Below are 26754 nucleotides of genomic sequence, written 5' to 3' on the forward strand. Positions count from 1 at the left end.
TTAATTTCACAGAATGGGCATATGATTAGTTAAACTGAACAGTTCAAATTTCTAGGTGTTCAGATAGATAGCAAACTGCCGTGGAAATCCCACGTTCAGGAACTTGTTCAAAGACTTAATACCGCCATTTTTACTGTTCGAACGGTATGTGAAGTAAGTGATCGATCGACAGGAAAATTAGTCTGCTTTGCTTATTTTCATTCGCTTATGTCGTATGGTATTATATTTTCGGGTAACTCTTCCCATTGTAAAAGGATATTTTTGGCTCACAAACAGGCAATAAGTCGTGTAAGTTCGCGAACCTCTTGTCGTCCCCTGTTCACGAGTCTGGGTATTTTGACACTGGGCTCTCAATATATATGTATTCTTTGCACTCGTTTCTTGTTAACAATATCAGCTTATTCCCAAGATTAGCAGCTTTCAATCAGTTAATCTGTATTTAGATCCCACTTCCTTAACTCTCTTGAAATGTGTTCAGTATACTGCTGCATACATTTTCAATAAGCTACCATAAGAATTCAAAAATCTTAGTAGTAATCCACGCGTTTTCAAATCGAAACTGAGGAGTTTCCTCACGGGTCAAAATGGTTCAAATGGTTCTAAGCACTTTGGGACTTAACATCTGTGCTCATCAGTCCCCTAGACTTAGAACTAATTAAGCCTAACTAACCTAAGGACACCACACACAACCATGCCCGAAGCAGGATTCGAAACTGCGACCGTAGCAGCAGCGCGGTTCCGCACTGAAGCGTCTAGAACCGCTCGGCCACCGCGGCCGGCTCACATGGGTCACTCGTTGTATTCTGTTGAGGAGTTCCATGAAAAATTAGGCTGATTCTTATATTTTTGACTGCGTCTACTGAAACTAATGGCATGATTTTTTTGGGTTCATTAACATTTTATTTTATCTGTTATTACTTTTATCTTGTAATTTCATGTACTGACACGTTCCATGATTTAGAGCTTTGCTCCTCAGTTTGATCCTACGGAACTAGATGTGTAAACGAACAAACTATGTCGAAAAATTGTAACTCATTATTCATTCATCTGAAATGATGGGTAGAATATGGCTACATTAAGTCAACGAATTAGCTTTCTAAACAACATTTTTAGGCATACTATTCTGCGTAAAGCACTGGAACGTTAAATTTTGTTTAGCGTCCTCATTACTGTCTGAAGAAGCATCATTGTGAGTTTCTGCATAATCAAGACAGTTGTCGACAAATTTTCTGCCGTTGTTAGCCTTATTTCTCCACAGTTTTACAGGACGGCGTCACTTGAAATGCAGATTCTCAATTAAACAGGTTCCCTGGTCGCAGACGGACCGCTCAGTGTCCAGATTCAACGAAATATTCGTCCATTAGCACGCGAGGCGCTTGCTTGGCGGACCCAGTGTCGTGGCATCTCCGATTTATTTATGCTCTGCTTGTGAGAGCATGGTTAACATGAACATGGCTGTCGCTGTTAAGTTCGCTGGCTATACTCAGCGTGCAGTGCTGAGAGGTTATGGTGATTGGCGAGACAATTATTTTCGCGAGTATATGTGCCTACACGAAATGGAGAGCAAAATATCGAGAGCTTATTGAACCATGGTATTTATTACATTAATATAGGGTAGTAGAAGGCCAACGCCTTTAATTATTACTCTAAGATGGAGCAGTAGTAGTCCAAAAAGAGCACCTTCATCAAAAGTAAACAGACTTGATGTCTGCTATAAACTCTCTTGGGTATTTCAGGTGAGTAGCCTCGAAACATGCCTCATTTCAGTAGGACATCAAGGTGCGGTCAGCAGGTAAAAGGGATTATTGTGACACCAGGCATTTTATTCTGTCTCAACTATTAGCTACAAGGAGACGCAACTCCCGGGCGGAAGTTCGACGACGTTTGACAAAAACATGAGTCGATATACAAACAAAATGAGTTGCAGAGACAATTCCCAAATCGTTGACTGGACGCGGAGAATATGTGTAGTGGCCGACTCGTTCGACAGACTTGACGCCTCTGGATTTTTTCTTGTGAGGATTCGTAAAAGACATTCTTTATAAAGAGTTTCCAGCTGCACCTGACGATATGCGAGAGAGAATTGTCAGAGCATGTGCTTCGATAAGTGCCGAAATGATAAGGAATATCACTCAATCCATGATACTAAGACTGCAGCACTGTATTGATACCAATGATCATCGCTTCGAACACCTTCTGTAAATGGATGTTCATGCCTACTTTTTAACCTTCGTTGACCGCCAAACACCTTACTGTTACACATCATTGGATTCGTCTCGACAGCCGCTGACAGAAATTAAGTACCAAACTATAGCATCCCATTTTAAAAAAACAAAGTTGACCTTCATATCTCTGACGCGACCCCTCCTTGCAACAAAAAACCTATGTCATACTGTGGCCCTCGTTGTCCCATGCAACATTCGTCCCACAAACTTTTCAGCTACTATCATACTTCCGGAGTTATTCTAGGTGGCAATAGTTAGTGACTCGCCCTGTATAATTGGGAAGAGGTAAGGGGGAAGTGGGATTATCGCTAGCACTCTGTGCACACTTACTCCAGCAGTCACGCACACTTACATAAGCAATTAAACAGAGTCAGCACGTATCAGACAATATTAAACAGTTCAGAACACTTCAGTGAATGCATTCTGTCTAGCATGGTTACCATGCGATGGTTACCATGCGTTGCTCTGTGTCGGAATTAGACCAAATTGAAAACTGCTGCGTGAAAAAGTGTTATGTCAGCACTATAACACAACAAATATTCCGTGATAACCAAATTTATTTCACCTTCTGTAACTCAAAACAAAACTTAAGTTCGACTACACAACACTTCGCTGGCTGTAGCGCCAAGGAGAAATCAGAGTCACTAGTAGAGAATACAAGTCCAAACCACTGACAACCAGTCGAGACCGACGCGTAGCAAGTTTCCAGCCAGGGAGGCCACAGTACGGTTCGGTCATCGTGAAGCCAGCAGCCGGGTAGTAACACAGTCATCGGCGAAGATTGAACTGGTTAAACGGGCTCAGGGAGCTCGCTTAAATCCGCAGGTCCGGCCAATCAGAATGTTGGTAGATGGCGCCCTTATAGGGCTGCTCACTCTGGTGGCAAGGGCAGCGCCGCCAGGGTAATCCGTACCGATAGTGGTGTGTACGCTGCCGCTAACCCCGCGACGACGCGTTCGCTGGCGCCAGTTGTTGACAACGTGTGCGGCGCCAGCGGTACTCGCTGTGTGCCGCGCGTGTTGTAGCACGCCGCGCAGAGTTGACGGCTGCTGTGCGGCGGCCGATACGACAAAAAATTAACTTACATTGGCGTTTTAAGATTAGTTGGGCAACACATGTGAAAAACAACGAAACCATCAGCTTCTAGCAACAAGCTGTTCAGCGGATTATTCATCACACATTATTAGAGCACTCGTTAATTTAACTGAAGTCAGATAAGTGTGCATTTAAAAAAGTTGCATGAAAATTTGAGGCACGCTTCTTAGTATTTAACGCTTTGCTTGAGAAGCCGCGCTTCTTAATAATAAAATGTTACCTTCTTTTGTTCCAGTGCCTGACGCACCGCACAATTTCCCTTGGGTAAGTTCATTCAACAAACTTCCAACATTACATTCGAGCACATGCGTAAAGCATGAATTTAATGCATGTAATAGTGCTTAAAAACTGTTTGTCACAAAAATAGCTGTGGGATAAAGGGTGATCAAAACATTGAAGATTGTTATACTTTGACAAGAGCACGTTGCCAGTGAATTAAATTAAATATTCACCCAATATTTTCTTGACTATAACTACGAAGGCTTCCACGGCCGGAGTCAAACTTGAGGAAAATCTTTTTCAGTATTAGGCCACATTATTACGAAAGACTTCGATGTTTCGAAGGACTTCGGAGCGGTGCCTAACTGCAGTGGGAGAAACCGCAAGTCCTTCTCGTTTTCAAGGAGGATCGTCGAACAGACGCACAAAACCTCTGACATCAATCTGTTGTAAGACACTAGAGCATGCTTTACGGTATCATATTACGACATTTCTGTAGACCAAAACTCTCCTCTGCAGCAATCGACACGGGTTTCAAAAACAACGGTGGCGTGGAACCCAGGTCGCCCAGTTCGTCCGCGAGATCCAGAAAACAGAAGACAACGGCGACCAGTTTGATGCTGTTTTTCTAGACTTCCGGAAGGCGTCCAACACAGCTCCGCGCAGCCGCTAATGAACTAAATACGAGCAAAGCGGAGCGGCATACCAGACGAGCTGTGAGAGCGAATTGGAGAGATTGTAGGAAACGAACACACTACGTCACTCTGAACATGTTCAGACGTTAGACTAACCTCGGGCGTGCCCTAAGAGAGTGTTTTAGAATCCTTACTTTCCACAACACACACTAAAGAGCCAAAGAAACTGGTACAGCTGCCCAATATCGTGTAGGGCCCCCGCGAGCAAGCAGAAGTACCGCAACACGTCATGGACTCAACTAATGTCTGAAGTAGTGATGAAGGAAACTGACACCATGGATCCTGCAGGGCAGTTCACAAGTCCGTAAGAGTACGATGGGGTTGACATCTCTTCTGAACAGCACGTTCAAGGCATCCCAGATAAGCTCAATAATGTTCATGTCTGAGGAGTTTGGCGGCCAGCGGAAGTGTTTAAACTCAGAAGAATGCTCCTAGAGTCACTCTGTAGCAATTCTGGATGTGCGTGGTACCCCATTGTTCTGCTGGAATTGCCCAAGTCCGTCGGAATGCACAATGTACATGAATGGATACAGGTGATCTGACAGGATGTTTACATACGTGTCACCTGTCAGAGTCGTATCTAGACGTACCAGGTGTCCCATATCACCCCAACTGCACACGCCCCACATCATTACAGAGCCTCCACGAGCTTGAGCGGTCCCCTGCTGGCATGCAGGGTCCATGGATTAAATAGGTAGTTTCCATAACCGTACACGACCATCGGCTCCATACAATTTGATACGAGACTCATCCAACCGGCAACATTTTTCCAGTGATCAACAATCCAACGTCGGTGCTGCGGGGACAGGCGAGCCATAAGGCTTTGTGTCGTGCAGTCATCAAGGATACACGAGTGGGCCTTCGGATCCGAAACCCCATATCGAGAATGTTTCGTTGAATGGTTCTCATGCTGACACTTGCTGATGGCCCAGCGTGAAATCTGGAACAATCTGCGGAAGGGTTGCACTTCTGTCACGTTGAACGATTGTCTTCAGTCGTCGTTGGTCCCGTCCTTGCAGGATCTTTTACCACCCGCAACGATATTTGACATTTGATGTTTTACCGGATTCCTGATATTCACGGTACACTCGTGAAATGGCCTAAGGGAAAATCCCCACTTCATCGCTATCTCGGAGACGCTGTGTCCCATCGCTCGTGCGCCGACTATAACACCACGTTCAGACTGTCTTAAATCTCGATAACGTGCCACTGTAGCAGCAGTAACCGACGCAACAACTGCGCCAGACACTTGTTGTCTTATATAGGCGTTGTCGACCGCAGCGCCGTATTCTGCCTGTTAACATATCTCTGTATTTGAATACGCATCTCCATACCAGTTTCTTTGGCTCTTCAGTGTATATAAATGACGTAGTGGAGAACCTCGGAAATTCCATGACTTTTTTTTGCGGATGACAGAGTAGTCACTGCGCTTGAAAATTTTAGTGAAATGCAGGAAGACCTGTAGGAGACCGACGCTTTGTGCAGTAACTGATCGTCAAGATGAATAAACGTAACGTACTGTGAATGCATAGAAAGTAAAAACCGTTATTGTATGATCACAAGAGGGCAGAACAATCACTTAAAACTATCACATGCATTGCTCTGGACTGTAATGGTTACATAAAAGCAATCGCAGTAAAGCAGACGCAACACTGAGGAGGTAGCTTACAAAACCCCCGTTCGCCCAACAGTTGAATATCACTCGTCGCTCTGGAATCCGCACCAGATAGGACTGATAGAGGAAACAGATTAGATACACAGATGCGCAGCGCCTTTGGAACAGGTTCATTTAGTAAGCACGAAAGCGTCACAGCGATCATCAACCAACTGCAGTTGCGAACTCTGCAAGAGGTGCGTTCTCCATCACGGAGTTGGTTTACTGTTAAAGTTCCGAGAGCATACGTTCCTTGAAGAGTCGACAAATACCTTGTTTCCTCCTATGTACACCTCGCGAAAAGGCCAGGCAGATAAAGTTCGAGAGACTCGAGTCCACATTGAGGTTTACCAGCAATTGTTCTGCCCGCGAACCATTTCCAATCGAAACAAGAAAATGGGTGACATACATAGTGTGGTGGGAGCTATTAAGGAGTGGTAAGATTCCGGGCTAACATGAATTTAGACATCCTTTAAAACAAATTTATTAACAAACAGTTCTTAGTCAATAGTTATTAGAAAAGTATTGTCCGACACCTTTATTTTTTCTTTAAAGGATACCCATTAGAAGGCTTACTCTTAATTAGTAGTTTTTTCACTGTTCAAACATCAAGGGTAAAATACCGGTGATACGTAGCGCCCAATTTGAGCCCGAAATAATTATAACATCGAATAAAAGTGTCGACTTAAGCTCGACAACTATTTGTGATAAAAAAATTTAAAAAGCCCAAAGCTACCTTAAAACTACATGTAGTAACCTTTAAACAAATTTATAATAAGAAACTGACAGCAATTCATACTTACAAATAACATTCAGATAAATCAAATTTAACAAAAGCTCTTGAAATACGTAACAACAAATTTCACCGGGGCCCCCTTTCACAAGTTTTGTACACACCAGTTTTTTCCGTGTCACAGCTTAAAATTTGCTCATTTACTGTACAGTAGTACCGAAGAATTTAAAAGCAAGTTTATTTGCAAAACCCTTTCAGTTCAATTACGAATGGTAATTACTTAACTCATGAACAAATCTTCAACACTAGAATTCATCCGCTGCTACCGCAGTGGGTTCACAGAGCCGTAATCTTGCAATCTTATTTTACTTCACACGTCACTCTTGCGCACACTTCCTGGCAAGTCATTACACACATCATAAAATTGACGTGATAAGACCTGAAACATAAATTAATTACCACTGGCCCCAGAGATGCATACAAATAATGGGGCCTCATCAGGGAAAACTCAATGACAACTTGTAAGATGAAGAAGTAAAACAAAAAATAAATAAAAAAAGACCAGTTACGAAATAGTAGAGCTAATGGCATTCCACAAGGGCAGACTCAATTACAATTTTGCAAGACGAAGAACTAAAACACACAGATGGGCAAGTACTGAATAATATACTCAGCTTCAAATGGAGTTATGCAGTACCCGTGTGTCAATGCAACCAGGGCGCGGTGACAGTATCTTGATGGCTGTACAGACATCCAATAGTTGCTTTAACCACTCATCTTCATCCGGCAACACCAGTACTGTGCAACCGAGGTGCTCTTGCGTGCAAAAGAGGTGCTGCTTTCCAAATTACAGCTTTTCAAACAACGGCTCTGAACTACAAGTAGCCCGCGCTATCACTCCAAGTGCGGCGAAGTCGTTTTCCGACACATACATGGACTCCCAGCAGCTCGCCACCTTCCTCATGCCGCTGCTAACTTAAATCTCCTGTCCCTGCCTGTCACACATCGCCTCGCGTACCACATTCGCACCACAAGCCTCTCTAGAAAAGAGATTCTACACAACCAGCGACTCCACCAGAGAGGCACAAATCTGCAGAAGGTTTCAACGCACGGAACAATACAGACAGTCCGCCACACACCGTAATGTGGATTGTGGAGTATAGCTGTTGACGTAGATGTAGATGATCAAAAATTGTTCGATTCGCGGGAGAGCGTCAAGGAAAAGCAGCACATTTCGAATTAGAAGAGTCTAAAGGTAGACGCCAATTATCACGCGAAAAGCTATTTACAAATTCTTCAAGAATCACTGTTGTTGTTGTGGTCTTCAGTCCTGAGACTGGTTTGATGCAGCTCTCCGTGCTACTCTATCCTGTGCAAGCTCCTTCATCTCCCAGTACCTACAGCAACCTACATCCTTCTGAATCTGCTTAGTGTATTCATCTCTTGGTCTCCCTCTACGATTTATACCCTCCACGCTGCCCTCCAATACTAAATTGGTCGTCCCTTATGCCTCAGAACATGTCCTACCAACCGATCCCTTCTTCTAGTCAAGTTGTGCCACAAGTTCCTCTTCTCCCCAATTCTATTGAATACCTCCTCATTATTTATGTGATCTACCCATCTAATTTTCAGCATTCTTCTGTAGCACCACATTTCGAAAGCTTCTATTCTCTTCCTGTCCAAACTATTTATCGTCCATGTTTCACTTCCATACATGGCTACACTCCACACAAATACTTTCAGGAACATCCTGATACTTAAATCTATACTCGATGTTAACAAATTTCTCTTCTTCAGAAATGCTTTCCTTGCCATTGCCAGTCTACATTTTATATCCTCTCTACTTCGACCATCATCAGTTATTTTGCTCCCCAAATAGGAAAACTCCTTTACTACTTTAAGTGTCTCATTTCCTAATCTGATTCCCTCAGCATCATCCGACTTAATTCGACTACATTCCATTATCCTCGTTTTGCTTTTGTTGATGTTTATCTTATATCCTCCTTTCATGACACTGTCCATTCCGTTCAGCTGCTCTTGCAGGTCCTTTGCTGTCTCTGACAGAATTACAATGTCATGAATCACTGTTAGGTGAATAACTAAGGAATACAGCCTTCTGTGTATCACTCCCGTGTGGACCGCAGGCGAGACTGGAGCAATTACAGTGCACAAAGAGGCATTTAATCTCCTTTATTACTAGCGTTCCAGTCACGAATGGAATGAGAAGAAACGCTGATTTATTTCGCAGTGGTTTGCAAAGTATGCGTGTAGGTTTAGATGGAACCCAGCTTCCTCGTTCCGAGTCTAGGACACGTTACGCAGTAGAAGTGATGTCATTGGAAAGGCGTCCGGTTCCCAAAATACCTCGGACCCCAATGGGGAAGTCGTGAGTCAACGTGCAGTTCCGCGGAAATGGACGGCACTGGACGTTATGCAACGCAGTCGAAGGCGTCGGCCGTTCCATTCCCCGCACAGTACGAAACAAGGCGCGGGCGACTGGACCGGCCGGACACACGCGACTGCGGAATTGGCTGGCAGCGGGCGAGGTGCTTAATCTCTCGATCGACAAGCGCCCGCCAGAATGGACATAACGGGACAGCCGCGGCGATCTGACACCGACACCGCCTCGTTCCGTAACAGCCGAGCGGCGCTCAAGGTCGCACCGGCGTAACCCACTCGGCGTAACCCACTCGGCACGCTCTCGCTGTCATGTTAACGCCGTGGGTGCCTTTAGACCGCAAGCGTTGTCCACCTCCCCCCCTCCCCCCCCCCCCCCCCCACATATGGCTCCACTGCGTGGGCCACGATAAGTGCCTCCCCGATGCAGAACCTCCAGCCCCTGCACAATAAGGTGAGGTGCTTCTGTAGAGCCTGCATGCCCCCTACCCCCCCCCCCCCCCACCTCACGAGGGCAACTACCCTCCACGAGGAAACAAGCATAACTCAGAAGACGTCCATTCAAGGGAAGGCAAGGTGTCTCTACGACAAAATAGATGCCCGTGGTGCTAGACTCACAAGGAAAACTCCCCCTCGAATCCCTCTTAAATTTAGTGGTAGGATGGTCTAGTCGAAAGCCTGTTAAAGACTAAACATAGAACAAGCATTCAAACAGGAAAAAGTTGTACTAAGCTGTGGAAACAAAAGCGTAGTTGAAACACTGAACGGCCCAAGCTTAACAACTCCATAAATTTTTAGACAACATAGTTGTATGGAGATAAACAGCGATTAATTTACTTATAATCAATTATTCAAAATTACAGTCACACTCGCATTATTTATTTTGCCGCCAACCGGTTTCAAACCGCGATGGGGTCATCTTCAGGGCAATTTACACCATTTGGTCGCTCGATGGAGTCGTCACCCTGTCTGTGCACGGTTGGTAACTATCAGATAGTTACCAACCGTACACAAGCGGGGTGACGACTCCAGCGAGCGACCAAATGGTGTAAATTGCCCAGAAGATGACGTATCTGATAGTTACCAACCGTGCAGAGGCAGGGTGAAGACTCCACCGAGCGACCAAATGGTGCAAATTGCCCTGAAGATGACCCCATCGCGGGTTGAAACCGGTTGGCGGCAAAATAAATAATGCGATTGTGACTGTCATTTTGAACAATTGATTAACAACTGCAGTATTGAAGGAGGTCAAGTAACCACGGCGTTATGGTTAAGTGGTCACATTGTTGGAGTGGGAAGCGGAATAGCAGTGTTCAAATCTCTCTCGTGCCATTTATTTTCATTTTTTTCACAATATTATGAACTGTCCGTCCGGTCATTGAAATGTTTGTTCTCTTTCGGTACTCTTGGCAGTTGTCATAACGTACACTGGTTACACAATATGAGTCACGTGGTAAGAATACGCTACCGTCACAAGTTAACATGATGAATAGTGAGAGCAAGCGAGATACCACATAGACGTCTCACAGAAATGAAAACAACAAATAAACTGGTGTGAACTATGTTACAACAAAGGAATTCAAGAGTCAACACGTCCAAAACGGAAAACAACTTCAGAAACGTTAAAAACATATGTTTTGACAGAGCACAGAGAAAGTGTATGATTGTGACACTGTTGCGTTCATTTGTTGCAGCTTATGTGACAAACTATTATCTTTTCATCATTTCCTTGGAGGTGATCACATTCACATTCATACGAACACCTAAATCTGGCAAGGAAGTGTATCTCACTCACTTACCTGGCGTACAAATTACATCTACATCTACGTGATTACTCTGCTATTCACAATAAAGTGCCTGGCAGAGGGTTCAATGAATCACCTTCAAGTCGTCTCTCTAGCGTCCCACTCTCGAACAGCGCGCAGAAAAAACCAGCACTTAAATTTTTCGTTGCGATCCCTGATTTCTCTTATTTTATCGTGATGTCATTTCTCCCTATGTAGGTGGGTGGCAACACAATGTTTTCGCAATCGGAGGAGAAAACTGGTGACTGAAATTTCATGAGAAGATCCCGTCGCAACGAAAAACGCCTTTGTTTTAGTGATTCCCACTCCAATTCACGTATCATGTCTGTGGCACTATCTCCCCCATTTCGCGATAATAGAAGACGAGCTGCCCTTCTTTGTACTTTTTCGATGTCATCCGTCAGTCCTACCTGATGCGGATCCCACACCGCACCACAATACTCCAGAATAGGGCGGACAAGCGTGGTGTAAGCAGTCTCTTTTCTTTTTTTAATCTTATGGGACTTAACTGCTAAGGTCATCAGGCCCTACACTTACACACTACTTAACCTAAATTATCCTAAGGACAAACACACACACCCATGCCCGAGGGAGGACTCGAACCTCCACCGGGACCAGCCGCACAGTCTATGACTGCAGCGCCCAAGACCGCTCGGCTAATCCCGCGCGGCGCAGTCTCTCTAGTAGACCTGTTGCACCTTCTAAGTGTTCTGCCAATGAATCTTTGGTTTGCTCCACCCACAATATTATCTATGCGATCGTTCCAATTTAGGTTATTTGTAATTGTAATCTCTAAGTATTTAGCTGAATTTACAGCCTTCAGATTTGTGTGACTTATCGCGTAGTCGAAATTTAGCTGATTTCTTTTAGTACTCATGTGAAGAACTTCACATTTTTCTTTATTCAGGGTCAATTGCCACTTTTCGCACCATACAGATATCTTATCTAAATCATTTTTTCAAGTCGTTCTGATCATCTGATGACTTTACAAGACGGTAAATGACAGCATCATCTGCAAAAAATCTAAGACGGCTACTCAGATTGTCTCCTATGTGCGTCTCCTAGGTGCGTCTATAAGAGATTCCTATCACATGACAAACGTACTGCCACTAATGCCATGTAGACACACTAGACGTGTTTTCCGCTGGAGGATTCAGCTGACTTGTCGCCTTGTCATAAAACGTTTGCGATTCCCATACGAAAACCACTTCCGTTCGGCTGCTAATAGAGTAGTTGTGCAGAATCAACTGTCGTTACAGGTCTCTTCCTCACTCCTCGCTGTTGCAAATGGACGTTACACCCCGACACAGACACAACTTTGAATACAGCGATTATCGGAAAAAAACACCTCAACATGACATCAGTGCTCAGTGAGGCTGCTTTATATTACACTTCTTGTCCTTCGAAAGTTAACTGTTTCTATTTTGCTTTTTTTCACAATTCTTCCTGTTTCCACGCATGACCTACGTTCAGTTTTTGACGAGCTATGCACTGGCCCCTCTTCCCATTAAATCTGAGAGGTGTGGAATGGGGAGTCCCCCTTGTCAGTGGCTGGACAGAGTTTATAGCGGATCCAATGTTACCGGCGGAGTGAAGTGTCGTATTGTTAATTTCAAACGCAAGTGGTACGGCCTTTTCCTCAAGCAGCAGAAAAATAGGCAGAGACGCTATCTTAAAGTACCAATCTCGCGTGCTCAAACATACTCGTGATGTATGATGATATTTTGAAGAAGAACGGGATGACGGAGGTCCTCTTGTACCTTTCCCGATAGTCATCGTACGAGTAACGCTCAAACTGAGGCAAGTGTTTGACAGAGGCGTCTTTTACCCATAAATGTACTATTTGCCTGTGCTAATCTACTTTTTATATCCTCCTTGCTCCGTCCGTCATGTATTATTCCGCTTTCGAGATAAAAGAATTCCTTCACTTCGTCTACATCCTGACCCCCAATTTTGATATTAAGTTCAACTTTAATGTCATTCCTGCAACACCCCAATACTTTCATGCACAGGTTCAAATGGTTCAAATGGCTCTGAGCACTATGGGACTTAACATCTATGGCCATCAGTCCCCTGGAACTTCTTAAACCTAACTAACCTAAGGACATCACACAACACCCAGTCATCACGAGGCAGAGAAAATCCCTGACCCCGCCGGGAATCGAACCCGGGAACCCGGGCGTGGGAAGCGAGAACGCTACCGCACGTCCACGAGCTGCGGACATGCACAGGTAAACAAACTCACATACACTAGGCTGTTATACTTTTACTTTGGGATTTAACGTCCTAGAAATAAATGAAAAATTGTTCCCATCCAACTGTTCTGACCAACGACTTCGGGAGGTTACGCTTGGTTAGAAACCCCTTCCGCACTAAAGAAGCGTATGTGTGTGTGCGTGTGTGCCTTTGTGTGTATGCATTTAAACTAAGACAAAACAGGATTACACACCGAATGAATGCTAGAAGAAACACTAATTCAAATTCCCCAGAAACAAATACCCACATTCAAGGCAAATTATTAAGCAATGTGTCACCTACTGAAGAATTTAACCATGAAACCATAGCACGAATACAACACCTTAACCTTTTAGGTCACCTAACGGAAAACAAAATTGACAAGGCAGAAAGTGCAACCACAGGTGAATCAATGAACGAAATCAGGCAAAATAAACAGGTTCGCAAACGAGATTTTTTTATATAGCGGTAGCTTTTTCATTGCATTTTTTGCTAGAATCGTAATTTCTGCGTCGTACGTTAGACGAACATATTAGTTGAAGGCCTTCCGTTTTTATAGAAGTGTTTAACCTGAAGACAGCTGTTAATTTATCATCCGCTCCAAGTTTTTTTCGCATTCTTGCATGTTGATTAGTTGTATTTTCATCTCATTTAACCTTGTGTGACCTCATTTGCTTCTATTTTTGCCATCGTTTTCCTTTCCAATAGTGTATCTGCAGTCCGAACGTGGTCGACATGTCAATATATCAAGTGCATTTAACAGAGAATAAAAAATATGCAAGCAGCATTTCATTAGGAAGCAGTAATGAATGAATGCCCCTAGTCAGTTTGATTCGCAAATAATGAAAGTGAGAATGACTGTGTTGAAATTTAATATCATTCACCAAATGAACAACTCTTTCAACAACTATGATAAGATTCTTGACACACTCCTGGGCTACTTTGTTGTCGGTCTCTCAAGGTAAGCAGGGACGGAACAAGAATCACACGTTTTCCTTTTTCTTACGTAAACTGTTACTTTAATAAGTTAAGTGGCCAACTAAATAGTCTGTATTTAGCAGCCACTTAAAGCAACAGGTGTACAGTCGTTGAGCAGGCAGCTTTAATACTCCATGTAGTTCAAATAAGAGTGAAGGTCGAGCAGTTGGAAACTGTAGATGAAGTACTTGCTTACTCTTTTTTTTTTTTTCTCGTCTGAGTGTGGCTCAGACGCCACTTGTTCTTAAATTAACACGTTCATAAGGAAACCTCAATAAATCCGTACTATTTAGCAGACAATCTATCAACACGAAATTTTCACACAATGATTAGCCGTCAGTGTCCCGTCAGTGATGAGTGAATTAGGAACATAGCTCATGTTCAGATGGAGGAAGAAAATCGGCCATGTCTTTTTGAAAGGAATCATCCCGGCATTTGCTTGGAGTGGTATGTGGAAACCACGGAAAAGGTAAACCCGGATGGCGGACCGGGATATAAACCGCTGTTCTGCCTCACACAGTATCAATAACCATGAATAGTCGTAGTCTATGTGTAATCTGCTTCAGGAAAGTCAGCTACTTATACAGGTCTCTAAAAGTTACGAGTTCTAAAATACGACCTGCGGGCTGCGTCCTTTCAAATGTTTCTCAATACTTCGACCAGTCATAGCGGAACAGTACCAAGCAATAACTTTGTTTCCCGAATACCCAATGGGTAACCTGTTTTAATCGAAGAAGGATAGAGGTTCTTGATCAGCAATGAATTCAACATTCTTTGTCTCTTTCCTTTTCATTTTCCAAATCGTGCACTTTCCCTCATGAAATCGCAGAGAGTTAGAGGGAATATCAATAAGATCAAGAAGAACGCGCAATTGTCTTATCGTATTAACGGCAATAAGCACTGCTGTCGTTATATCTGAGAACGAACAGAAAACCGGCGACGATTCTTTACGCTATTCGTTGTTGGATTAGAATTTTCACTTTCTGAAAGTTGTTCAAAAAATGGTTCAAATGGCTCTGAGCACTATGGGACTTAACATCTTAGATCATCAGTCCCCTAGAACTTAGAACTACTTAAACCTAACTATCCTAAGGACACCACACACATCCATGCCCGAGGCAGGATTCGAACCTGCGACCGTAGCAGTCCCGCGGTTCCGGACTGTAGCGCCTAGAACCGCACGGTCACCGCGGCTGGCTGAAAATTGTTGAACAAATCGTTCCGTTGCATTATCGAAATCACTATAAATCAATCAGAATGGCTGGGTGATGAGATGAAACCTGCTCATTAAGGATGAAAGTCAAGTGCAGCCACATCTCTTGGCCGAAGACAGAAATTTCTTTTCGATAACACATGATGGAAACGCGGAATGGAAAACAACATAGCGTATGATCTTCTGTCGCTAGGTTGCAATTTGCTCTCTCATAGGAGCACCGGCCAATGAAAAAATGATTTGAGCATTCATGTAACAAATTAACTGCCACCCACGATCGAAGAAGTCGACAGTCTTCTGTGTGCAGTGCTCAACAAGTTCTTGCAACATCATGCCTTTTCCCTTCGAAACTGCAGCGTCTGATCATTTGCTGACAGAGTCTGATCCTTTGCAAAAACAGACATAATGTCTTATGGGATAACAGCAATCACTGATTTTATAATGTTACTTAAAATCCATCTTGATTGCAAATTTTTTATTCATATGGCCGGTTTCGGTTCATTCAGAACCATCTTCAGATCAGATATTTCAGTTACAGGAGTAACCCGTCCAAATCCAGCAACTTTCACATGCTGCGTCACATGAATATGAATATGAATAAAAAATTTGCAATCAAGACGGATTTTAAGTAACATTATAGATTCTGATCCCACACTCACATATTACACATCAGTTTGGCACGCTCACTGCCTCGTTAGCGTTGAGTCTTGATAATGCTATCAGCTGTGTGAAAAAATCTCGTCCCACATGCTGTGTCCAACACTGTGTTGAATATCTAATATTTCATACCCTCCATCCCAGGACGATGATGACCTTAACTCGATGTTTCGCGAAGATTTGGCTTGTATTCGGCACAAGTTAACTGCCAGAGGTGAAAATGCAGTAGACTTGAATCCATCACCCTCATATTCCTAACCTTGTGTCTAGTGTTGTGGTGTCGTGTAAAACGCTAGTCATATCGGTTGCTGAGTCCATCAAAATGGTTCGAATGGCTCTGAGCACTATGGGACTTAACATCTGAGGTCATCAGTCCCCTAGAACTTAGAACTACTTAAACCTAACTAACCTAAGGACATCACACACATCCATGCCCGAGGCAGGTTTCGAACCTGCGACGGTAGAGGTTCCAAGCTGAAGCGCCTAGAACCGCTCGGTCACAGCGGCCGGCTGCTGAGACTATTCTTTCCTTTCGAAAACAGTAGGATGTGCCAGTTCATCGTGCAGTGTACACTTTTCTCAAACACTTCCCGCCCTGCGCACCAAAGTTTTGGATATGTCAACGATTAGGGAAGGGAGATGGCCCCCTCCGGTATCTAAGTATGAATCGGTAAGATTAAGTCTGAGATACACTAAACGTCCTGAAGTAGATCTATCATTGGCATTACGGAGAATGAGCGCGTCCATATCTAAAGTAAATGCGTTCCTTCACATATACAGTTCTATCGAAATGCGGTTAATCCTGGGCCTTCGCTGAGTGAGCGAATGATTACGTTTCAAAATGCCTAGTTCCTCAAAAAGAGTAACCTGAGTGTTATTAATCGAAAAAGTTATCACAGCCACCGAAAGTGAGTCAAGGCAGTGCATTAGGCTTTGGTAAATCGGGTGGAGCTGCAAAAGCCAGAAACTAAAAACAAACTGATGAAAACTTCTCGGGTTATTAGCTGAGTAGTGGCGTCGTACTGTTAGAACGTTTCGACGAGTTTCCTGCTCGTCATCTTCAGGCTAATAACCCGAGAAGATTACAATTAATTTCTCTCAGAAATCCTGCAGCCCCGTATAACAACAAACTGTTCTTTTCGGCTATTCATTTTCTCGGATATACCAGAGAGATTTAGTCGTAGCATAGCAGTACCTTGGACTTACTACGTTACCCTTCTTGCCCCAAACCTTCATAGACACTTTCCCTGTGGCATAAAAACGGTTGCACTTCGTGGGTAGAAAGTGATGCAGAGATCAAGAAAGTCCCAGTCACTCTTGAAGGAACGCCGCACGTGGCCGAGTCTAGAGAAGTTGACAGTGGAACCGTGAGTCAGCACGGGGATTGTTTGGACATTCTGCCAGCAACGGTCCTGTCACAAGGTTGTCATAGCGGTACCGTCACCGCGAGGGTCCGTGTCTCCTGAAAATTCGAATAATCTTTTGTGGCGGTGTTAGGTGAAAACTGGCTGTAAATTCGTTTGTAAACGAGAAGAGTTTGTTGGTTACTATAAGATTTATTCTTTCACGTCCACTAGGGCAGGCGGTGGTTTGTGGAGCGCTGAGTTCATTTTAGGCAAATCTCAAGGAGCCACGAGTGGAGCAGTGGAAGGCCCAGCTGCGAATATTTGGGAAGGGGCAACCTTTTTCGTTATTTGGCTGAATACCAAGTGGAATACTGGTCGGAACCAGGGGAATCGAGCTGTTTCGAATTATTTATGACACAATATGCAGCAAGCACAAAGCAGAAAGCATAATTTGTGGTTCGGCTTTCAATTAAAACTCCCGGATTTATAGAGCTCTATAGATGGCCTCATCATGGGTCACGTGATGTGCTGTTTCTCTCTGGCTGGCGTCATCGTTCTCCATCACCCTTACCAGTTGGGTCTGAATCATGAGATTGAGAAGGTCCAAAGAAGAGCGACAAGATTCGTGACTGGTACATATAGCCATCATTAGAGCGTTACAAATCTCATAGAAAGTTTGAAGTGGGACACACTTGCAGATATACGACGCGCTAAACGAAGGGGCTGCTCACTAAATTCCCAAATCCGATCTTCGCCGAGGATGTACAGCGTATATTATTACTACCAGCTTTCAAATCGCGCAATGATCATCATTCAAAGATAAGGGAAATTAGAGCTCGTATTAAGGCTTTCAGACAGTCGTTTTTCCCTCGCGTTATCCGCGAATAGAACAGAGGGGGAGAAATATGACTTTAGCGCTAATAGTGCCCACCGCCACACACCGCTTGGTGGCTAGCGGAGTATATATGTAGATATAAAAACTGTCACTAGACTGAAGTACCGACCAAAAAACATCGTCCATTACTAGGTATACTATTGTTTAGGTATAACACTCTCTCCTACCTGCCTGCAACACGAATTTTACATACCCCGGGTGCAGCTGCTTTTATTTTCTTGATGGATCTACATTTTTAAATGAATTATATACGGCTGGGAAAGCCTATATCATACGATTATGGTTATGCTATTTGTAATTATTTCTGGCGTGGTATGGAAGAGGGATTCCCAGCCATGAATTCCTGTTCGTGCATTTTCCAAGTGAAAGCGTCCAGAAATTTTTGTGGACCCAGTAGTTTCATGCCTAGGCATACCAGATTGTTTTTCTTTTTGTGTGTGCCTGTGTGTGTGTGTGTGTGTGTGTGTGTGTGTGTGTGAGAGAGAGAGAGAGAGAGAGAGAGAGAGAGAGACAGAGAGTTACTATTATTATTATTCTTTTGAATTCGAAGCGGTAGAGAAAGCTGAGCTGTTTGATTTATGATAAGTTGTTTTCAGCTATGCATCACGCAATCTGGATTCCCAGCTGGGAACCAATGGGGGAGGATTACCGGTGCTAGCATTTGATTTACTATCAAGTTAAACAGATCATAAACCTCCGTCGGGACTGAGGTGATGAGAATTGTTTTTAATATACTTCCAGGACAGTGTTGTACGTTGGAAAATAAGAAAGTCGTCTGTGTGTGTGTGTGTGTGTGTGTGTGTGTGTGTGTGTGTGTGTGTGTGTGTGTGTGCGTGTGTGTGTGTGCTAGCATTCAGTTTCTGTTTTGGATGAGAAGCTTCGTATCTACTCACAGATTCACTGTCTGTTATAATTTTTTTCTGGTCTCTACAACATATTTAACCTCTCTGCATTCACCTATTTCTTATTAAGCTACACTCTTAGACAGGCTTAGCGCCTCTACTATGAAAAAAAAAAATCTTTCTGATTTCGTTGCCACTACGGATCGCCACCGACACACAATTTCTCCATCTTGGAAGCGTTTCTCGTTCGCGGCTCTCTGGCGTCTGGACTTCCTTCTTTTTCTTGAATCCATTCTTCAAAAATGGTTCAAATGGCTCTGAGCACTATGTGACTTAACATCTATGGTCATCAGTCCCCTAGAACTTAGAGCTACTTAAACCTAACTAACCTAACGACATCACACAACACCCAGTCATCACGAGGCAGAGAAAATCCCTGACCCCGCCGGGAATCGAACCCGGGAACCCGGGCGCGGTAAGCGAGAACGTTACCGCACGACCACGAGCTGCGGACGAATCCATTCTTGCCCCTTAGTGATAATAACTTAGTGTGGCTCTCTCATCTCGTTTTAATGACCAACACTGCATACCTCTAATGAAGTACATACTATTCTTAAAAGAGTCACCGAGCCGGTAGCGCAGTGGTAAGTACACTGGACTCGCATTCGAGAGGACGACGGTTGAAACCACGGTTCAAACCCCCTCCTGCCATTCAGATTTAGGTTTCTCGTGATTTCCCAGAATCGCTTAAGGCAAATACCGAGATGGATCCTTTGAAAGGGCACGGTCGCCTTACTTCTTCATCCTTCCGTAATACGAGCTCGTGCTCCGTCTCTAATGACCTCGATGTCGACGGGACGATTAACACTAATCACCTACTGCTCCTTAAAACAGGCGACTGCCACGTTAGTTTCACGGAAGTGGGGAGGTACTTGTAACGCGTGAGTACCTGAAGGTCAGCCTTTGTGCCCGTCGGATTTACTGCTGCACTACATCACTGTAAGAGAGTAGGGCTGTGAGTGGCAGAATGGCAGGAGAATGACTACTATGGAAAAGCTGTGACAAACTACGAGGGAGAGTCAAATGAAAACCTTAAATATTTTTTAAATATTATTAATTGTGCATAAGTGGTACAAAGCTGTATCACTTTTCAACATAATCTCCCTCTCGCTCAATGCAAGTCCTCCAGTGCTTACAAAGTGCATAAATTCCTTTAGAAAAATTTTCTTTTGGTAGTCCGCGCAACCACTCATGCGCTGCGTGGCGTACCTCTTCATCAGAACGGAATTTCTTCCCTCCCATTGTGTCTTTGAGTGGTCCAAACATATGGAAATCACTTAAGGCAAGGTCTCGTGAGTATGGTGGATGAGGAAGACACTCAAAATGCAGGTCTGTGATTGTTGCAACTGTTGTACGGGCAGTGTGGGGCCTTGCACTGTCATGTTGCAAAAGGACACCTGCTGACAGCAATCCACGCCGCTTTGAGTTGATTGCAGGCCGCGGATGATTTTTTAGGAGATCTTTGTATGATGCACTAGTGTCAGTGGTCCCTCTAGGCATTCAACGCTCCAAAATGACGCCTTTTTCGTCCCTGTTGATGGTTCTGTTCGAAACTTCTTTGGTTTTGGTGATGAGGAATGGCGCCATTCCTTGCTCGCTCTCTTCGTTTCCGGTTGGTAGAAGTGAACCGAGGTTTCGTCCCCAGTAACGATTCTTGCAAGGAAGCCATCACCTTCTCGTTCAAAGCGCCGAATAAGTTCTTCACAAGCATCAACACGTCGTTCTCTCATTTCAGGAGTCAGCTGCCGTGGTACCCATCTTGCAGACACTTTGTGAAACTGGACCACATCATGCACAGTGCGGTGTGCTGACCTATGACTAATCTGTAAACATGCTGCAACGTCATTCAGTGTCATTCGGCGGTTTTCCTTCACTGTGGCCTCAACTGCTGCAATGTTCTGTGGAGTCACAACTCGTTGTGCCTGACCTGGACGAGGAGCATTTTCCACTGAATTCACACCATTTGCGAACTTCCTACTCCATTCGCAGACTTGCTGCTGTGACAAACTTGCATCACCGTACTGATCCTTCATTCGTCGATGAATTTCAATAGGTTTTACACCTTCACTACGCAAAAACCGAATAACAGGACGCTGTTCTTCCCTGGTGCAAGTCGCAAATGGGGCGGCCATCTTTATACTGACACTGCGACGGTATGTGTGCATCTACACTATGCTGCCACCTACAGGCCATTCTGCACGCTGTTTGTAGCACGCTTACCAACGTACAGGATAACGGCGCAAAATTTCGATTTGTTATTACAAATTTAAGGTTTTCATTTGACTCACCCTCTTAACAATAAACTCAGCGCTTGCCTACACAACAGAGCACCTGGGATAAGTGTGTACCATACAACCGCCCTTCCCGCTTAATTTTCCCTGACCTAGTATCTGACTGGCAGTACTGTGACTGCACTTACTTATCTTCAGAAATACTATCTAATTCTTCAAGTCAGGAATGACATTTATAAGCTAGTGAAATTTAGAACTGAAATAATTTGACATATTACGTAAACAGTTTAACTTAGATCGTCCCATCACGTTGAAGCCATTCACCGTCCGCCAGGTGTTGTTTTCCGAGAAGTGACTTGGGATGCTCCGGCAGTCCACATTCCGACTTGCCTCCCAGCTGCAGCCATTGTCTGCTGCTCGCCGTTCGTCGTCGCATTTCCAACAAAACGGGTTTTCCACGTCCACCGGACACCAGAAGGGCACAATCAGTATGTCGCGCGTCGCTCGTCATTCTCGCTGCGGAAAAAAAAGATAAGTGACGAACAGCTGTACAGGGAACAAACCCAAAGCAAGAACAAGCAGGTACTCGAGGCCACGTAAACAAACATATCCCATTGGCCTGTCAAGAGAGTGCTCAGCGAAGCTGCCTCGAAAGCTACCGGTCGCTACAAGTAAGAACAAAGCTGTAATTCTCCGCGAGAGATATTGTCAAAGATCATTAACGGACGGTCGTAGAAGCATTATTAAACACAATTCAGGCGCATAATTTTACAGTTAATAGTGCAGGGTACCTTCAGTACCGCTGAGCCCGCCGCGGTGGTCTCGCGGTTCTAGGCGCGCAGTCCGGTACCGTGGGACTGCTACGGTCGCAGGTTCGAATCCTGCCTCGGGCATGGATGTGTGTGATGTCCTTAGGTTAGTTAGGTTTAAGTAGTTCTAAGTTCTAGGGGACTGATAACCATAGCAGTTGAGTCCCATAGTGCTCAGAGCCATTTTTTCAGTACCGCTGAAATCTTCGCTTCGGCCCGGTGTGTCGTGCTTTTCCCACAATCGTTTAGGCTAAATGCGGGTTGTAAAAACACAGCACGCGCACATTTACATCAAAAGTGTCTTACCTTCTTCTCGTCAGACAAAGAGAACACGATGAGAGAAACTTATGCAAGAACCAGAACGAATGAAAACTCATCGATGTAAGATGGACCAAAGTGGGATGACACCAGTAAATCTTTACTAAAGGTGTGTTCAAGACTTCTAATTCTTTTCAGCAGTTTTCAAATTATTCCGTTTCTGTAGCAATTCTGGACGTGTAGGTTGATGCATTGCCCTGCTGGAATTGCCCAAGTCAGTCGGAATGCTCAGTGGACATGAATGGTTGCAGGTGATCATACAGGATGCTTACGTACGTGTCACTTGTCAGAGTCGTGTCTGGACGAATCAGGGGTCCTTTATCACTCCAACTGTACATGCCCCTCACCATTACAGAGCATCCACCAAATTGAACATTCCCCTGCTGACATGTACGGTCCATAGATTCATGAAGTCGTCTCCATGCCCGTACACGTCCATCCGCTCGATGCAATTTAAAACGAAACTCGTCCGACAAGATAACATGTTCCCACTCATCAAAAGTCAATTGCCGATGTGCCCAGGCGAGGCGTAAAGCTTTGTGTCGTGAAGTCATCAAGGACACACGAGTGAGTCTTCGGCTCCGAAAGCCCATATCGATGATGTTTCGTTGAATGGTTCGGACGCTGTCATTTGTTGATGGCCCAGCATTGAAATCTGCAGAAATTTGCAGAAGGGCTGCACTTCTGTCACGTCGAACGATGTTCTTCAGTCGTCGTTGGTCCCATTCTTGCAGGATCTTTTTCCGGCCGCAGCGATTTCGGAGATTTGATGTTGTACCGGATTCCCGATATTCATGACAGACTCGTAAAATGGACGTACGGGAAAATCCCCAGTTCATCGCTACCGGAGATACTGTGACCCTTCGCTCGTGCACCGACTGTAACAAACACGTTCAAACTTACTTAAACCTTGATAACCTGTCATTGTAGCGGCAGTAACCGCTGTAACAAATGCGCCAGACACTTGTTGTCTTACATATGCGTTGCCGACCGCAGCGCCATATTCTGCCTGTTTATATATTTCTTTATATACCAGTTTCTTTGGCGCTTCAGTGTAAATAGAAAATAATCATTGTGTTAAAAAGAACGGATTGTTGCTGTCGTCGTGGGTAATTGTATTTCAGAGAAAGAACTAACTAAATGAAATGAAATTTAGCAACATAAATAAAAGAATGAAGTAGGGGAGGGGATGAAGAGGAGAGTGGGGAGATTCCATTCCCGTTGTTGTTGTGACCTCGAATCGTAAGACTATTTTGATGCAGGTGTCCAGAATAGTCTATCCTGCCCAAGCCTCACCGTCCCTGCGTATTTACTGTCACCTGCGTCCGCTTAAAACTGACTTTTGTAGTCATGTCGTTGACTCCTTTTACTTGCTGCCCGAACATGAGTTTCTGTTGAAGCCATTATCTACTTAGCTTCCTCTATACGCACTAAGGCTTCGAGATATGTTCTCCAAACAAACAGAAACATGTTATTTTTATTGCACTTTTAACGTGCAGGACTAAAATCGAGATCAATACAAACAACACGATACCAAGGGTAATCATGGTGTCTGAATAGTAATCAGAAACATCTACATCAATTACACATACTTTTCCATCAACTTGCATGACATCAAGAGGTCGAACACTCGCATATACATCAGGATAAATTACTGCTTTTACGTGCAACACACCGGAGTTCCAAACATGGATGTGTGTAAAATATTCACCTGCGAAGCTAAGTGCCAGGCTCTTATCTGTAGCACAGAATTCATATTATACAGCATAATAACAAGTGATGCTGCATTCGCGTTCACATAAATATTTTTACATGTACAACGGGCGGGAGGGCAAGACAACGTAGATTAAGGATAAGGTACACCAAAGAGGTTTACAGTCCAACTACATGAGTGTTGTTTGTATCGCCCTTTTATTTATTTGTTTCCATTATAAAAACACTATGGATTCAAGGTGTAGGAAACGTTATGTTAGGGTGTCTGTTCCTCACTCAGAATGTTAAAAGCAGCCATAAACAAGAGTGACCGTCTGTTAAAAATAAATAAAATGTTAGAAGAAAGGACTGCTGCTCGTTGTATGACTTTACTCTCTTAAACACATCTATGCACTACACACAACGTTACAAAGAAAATAAGAATGCATTTTAAACTACAGTCCAGTGTTGTTGGTGCAAGTCTAATTGCATACTTTATTAGCAATCATGGCTCATTCATTTCGCCTGCTTTACTCGAGCAAGTAGCGGCTAGCTCATTACCATAAGTTATGGCGACAGAATACAAAAGGAAATACTGAGCACAAATCGCCCGAATTACAATCGCCGGTATCCTTTATATTTGACACAGCAATACATCAACTGCCTCGTATGTTCACTGTATTTTACTTCTACCGGGAACGACGCAGTATTCTTTGCGGGCTTTGGAGGCGATTTGCTGTTTTATCCCCCATCGTTATAAATTTCACGGAGTGATCTTAATCTCGCAAACTCTGTCGTGCAGTGATTTACCCACTTTTTTTTTCAAATTTGTCAAGTAGCCAACTGAATTAACACCCGACAGGATAAAATACAGACCAGAATGTTGTTCCAGTTCCTAAAACTGATCGTGGTTAGATGAACAGTAAGAACCGGATGCAGTAATGTATCTTCGCGAAATAAAACACACAAATGTTTTTCGAGCTTTTTACTCTCCTCAACACAGTGGAAATGATAATTCGATTATTGTAGACGTCCGTTTTTCCTGTACACACTTGGTAATTCTGTAACGCGCTTAGATTCAGTTACGAGACGTATTTAAAAAGTAAGGGCCGTTTGCTTATACACCGACGGAAAAAAACCGCAACGCAAAGAAGAAGTTGGGTGAGATGAAAGTTGGCAAGCGTGTTTCAACATCTGTAAGGTGTTATCTTTTTAAATTAAGCTCCAATCGCATAATAGTGGCCGTCCGCGGTGGTCGAGCGGTTCTAGGCGCTTCAGTCCGGAACCACGCTTCTGCTACGATCTCAGGTTCAAATCCTGCCTCGGGCGTGGATGCGTGTGATGTCCTTAGGGGACTGATGACCTCAGATGTTAAGTCCCATAGTGCTCAGAGCCATTTGAACCATTTTTTAGCATAAGAGTGGCGCTACTAATGCTTCTATGAGGACGCAAATAGGCTTTGTTTCAAATACACGCTGTAAAGGCCGTGAGTGTTAGTTACATTTGAGATTGGACATAGTGGGTTGATGTCAGCCAAGAATGCATTTCAGGCGACAATGACGGCATTACCAACACCTCACTGAGTTCTACATCCACATCTATATCAATACCCCGCAATTCATCTTAGGGTGCGTGGTGGAGGGTACCTTGTACCTCTACTAATCGTTTCCTTTCCTGCTCCAGTCTCAAATATCAGGAGAGAAAAATTATATTTATATGCTTCCGTATGAGCCCTAATTTCTCGAATCTTATCTTCGTGGTCCTTACGACCAGTGGGATTTCCCTAAATCACTCCAGGGAAATGCCAGGATGGTTCCTCTGAAAGGGTACGGCCGACTTCCTTCCCCATCCTTCCCTAATCCGATGAGACCGATGACCACGCTGTCTGGTCTCCTTCCCCACACCAACCAACCAACCTTACGTAGAGTGTACGTTGGAGCCAACAGAATCGTTCTGCAGTCAGCTTCAAATGCCGGTTGTCTAAATTTTAGCAATACCGGTAGTGTTCCTCAAAAAGAATGTCGCTTTCCCTTCAGTAATTTCCATTTGAGTTCCCGAAGCATCTCCATAACACTTACATGTTGTTCGAACGTATCGGTAACAAATCTAGCAGCCTGCCTCTGAATTGCTTCGATGTCTTTGTTTAATCCGACCTGGTACGGACCCCAAACACTCAAGCAGTACTCAAGAACAGGTCGCACTAACGTTCTTATGGATGTATCACACTTTTCTAGAATTTTCCCAATAAACCGAAGTCGACCACTCGCCTTCCCTACCGCAGTTCTCACATGCCCGTTCCATTTCATGTCGCTCTGCAACGTTACGCCCAGATATTTAAACGACATTCCTGTGTCAAGCAGGACACTACTTATGCTGTATTAGGGGCCTGTTTTTCGTTCTCATCCTCATTAACTTATATTTTTTCCACATTTAGAGCTAGCTGCCATTCATCACACCAACTACAAATTTTGTCTATATCATCTTGTGTCTTCCTACAGTCACTCAACTTCGACACCTTACCGTACACCACAGCATCATCAACAACAATCGCAGATTGCTGCCCACCCTGTCCGGCAAATCATTTATTTATATATAGAACAACAGTGATCGTATCATACTTCTCTGGGGCACTCCCGACAGTACCCTTCCGTCTGA

The 26754-nt window shown here is 44.0% G+C and overlaps 1 protein-coding gene across 1 annotated transcript in view; it reads left to right on the forward strand.

Moving 5' to 3' along the window:
• LOC126252856 (arylsulfatase I-like) overlaps nucleotides 1-26754 on the forward strand; it is a 281029-nt gene that overhangs the window by 103772 nt on the left and 150503 nt on the right. The window contains exon 2 of the mRNA XM_049953808.1: nucleotides 3556-3584. The gene's annotated coding sequence lies outside the window, so the exon portion shown is untranslated. The remainder of the gene's footprint in view (nucleotides 1-3555; nucleotides 3585-26754) is intronic.

The sequence above is a fragment of the Schistocerca nitens genome, chromosome 4, assembly GCF_023898315.1.
Source record: "Schistocerca nitens isolate TAMUIC-IGC-003100 chromosome 4, iqSchNite1.1, whole genome shotgun sequence".
Classification (NCBI taxonomy): domain Eukaryota; kingdom Metazoa; phylum Arthropoda; class Insecta; order Orthoptera; family Acrididae; genus Schistocerca; species Schistocerca nitens.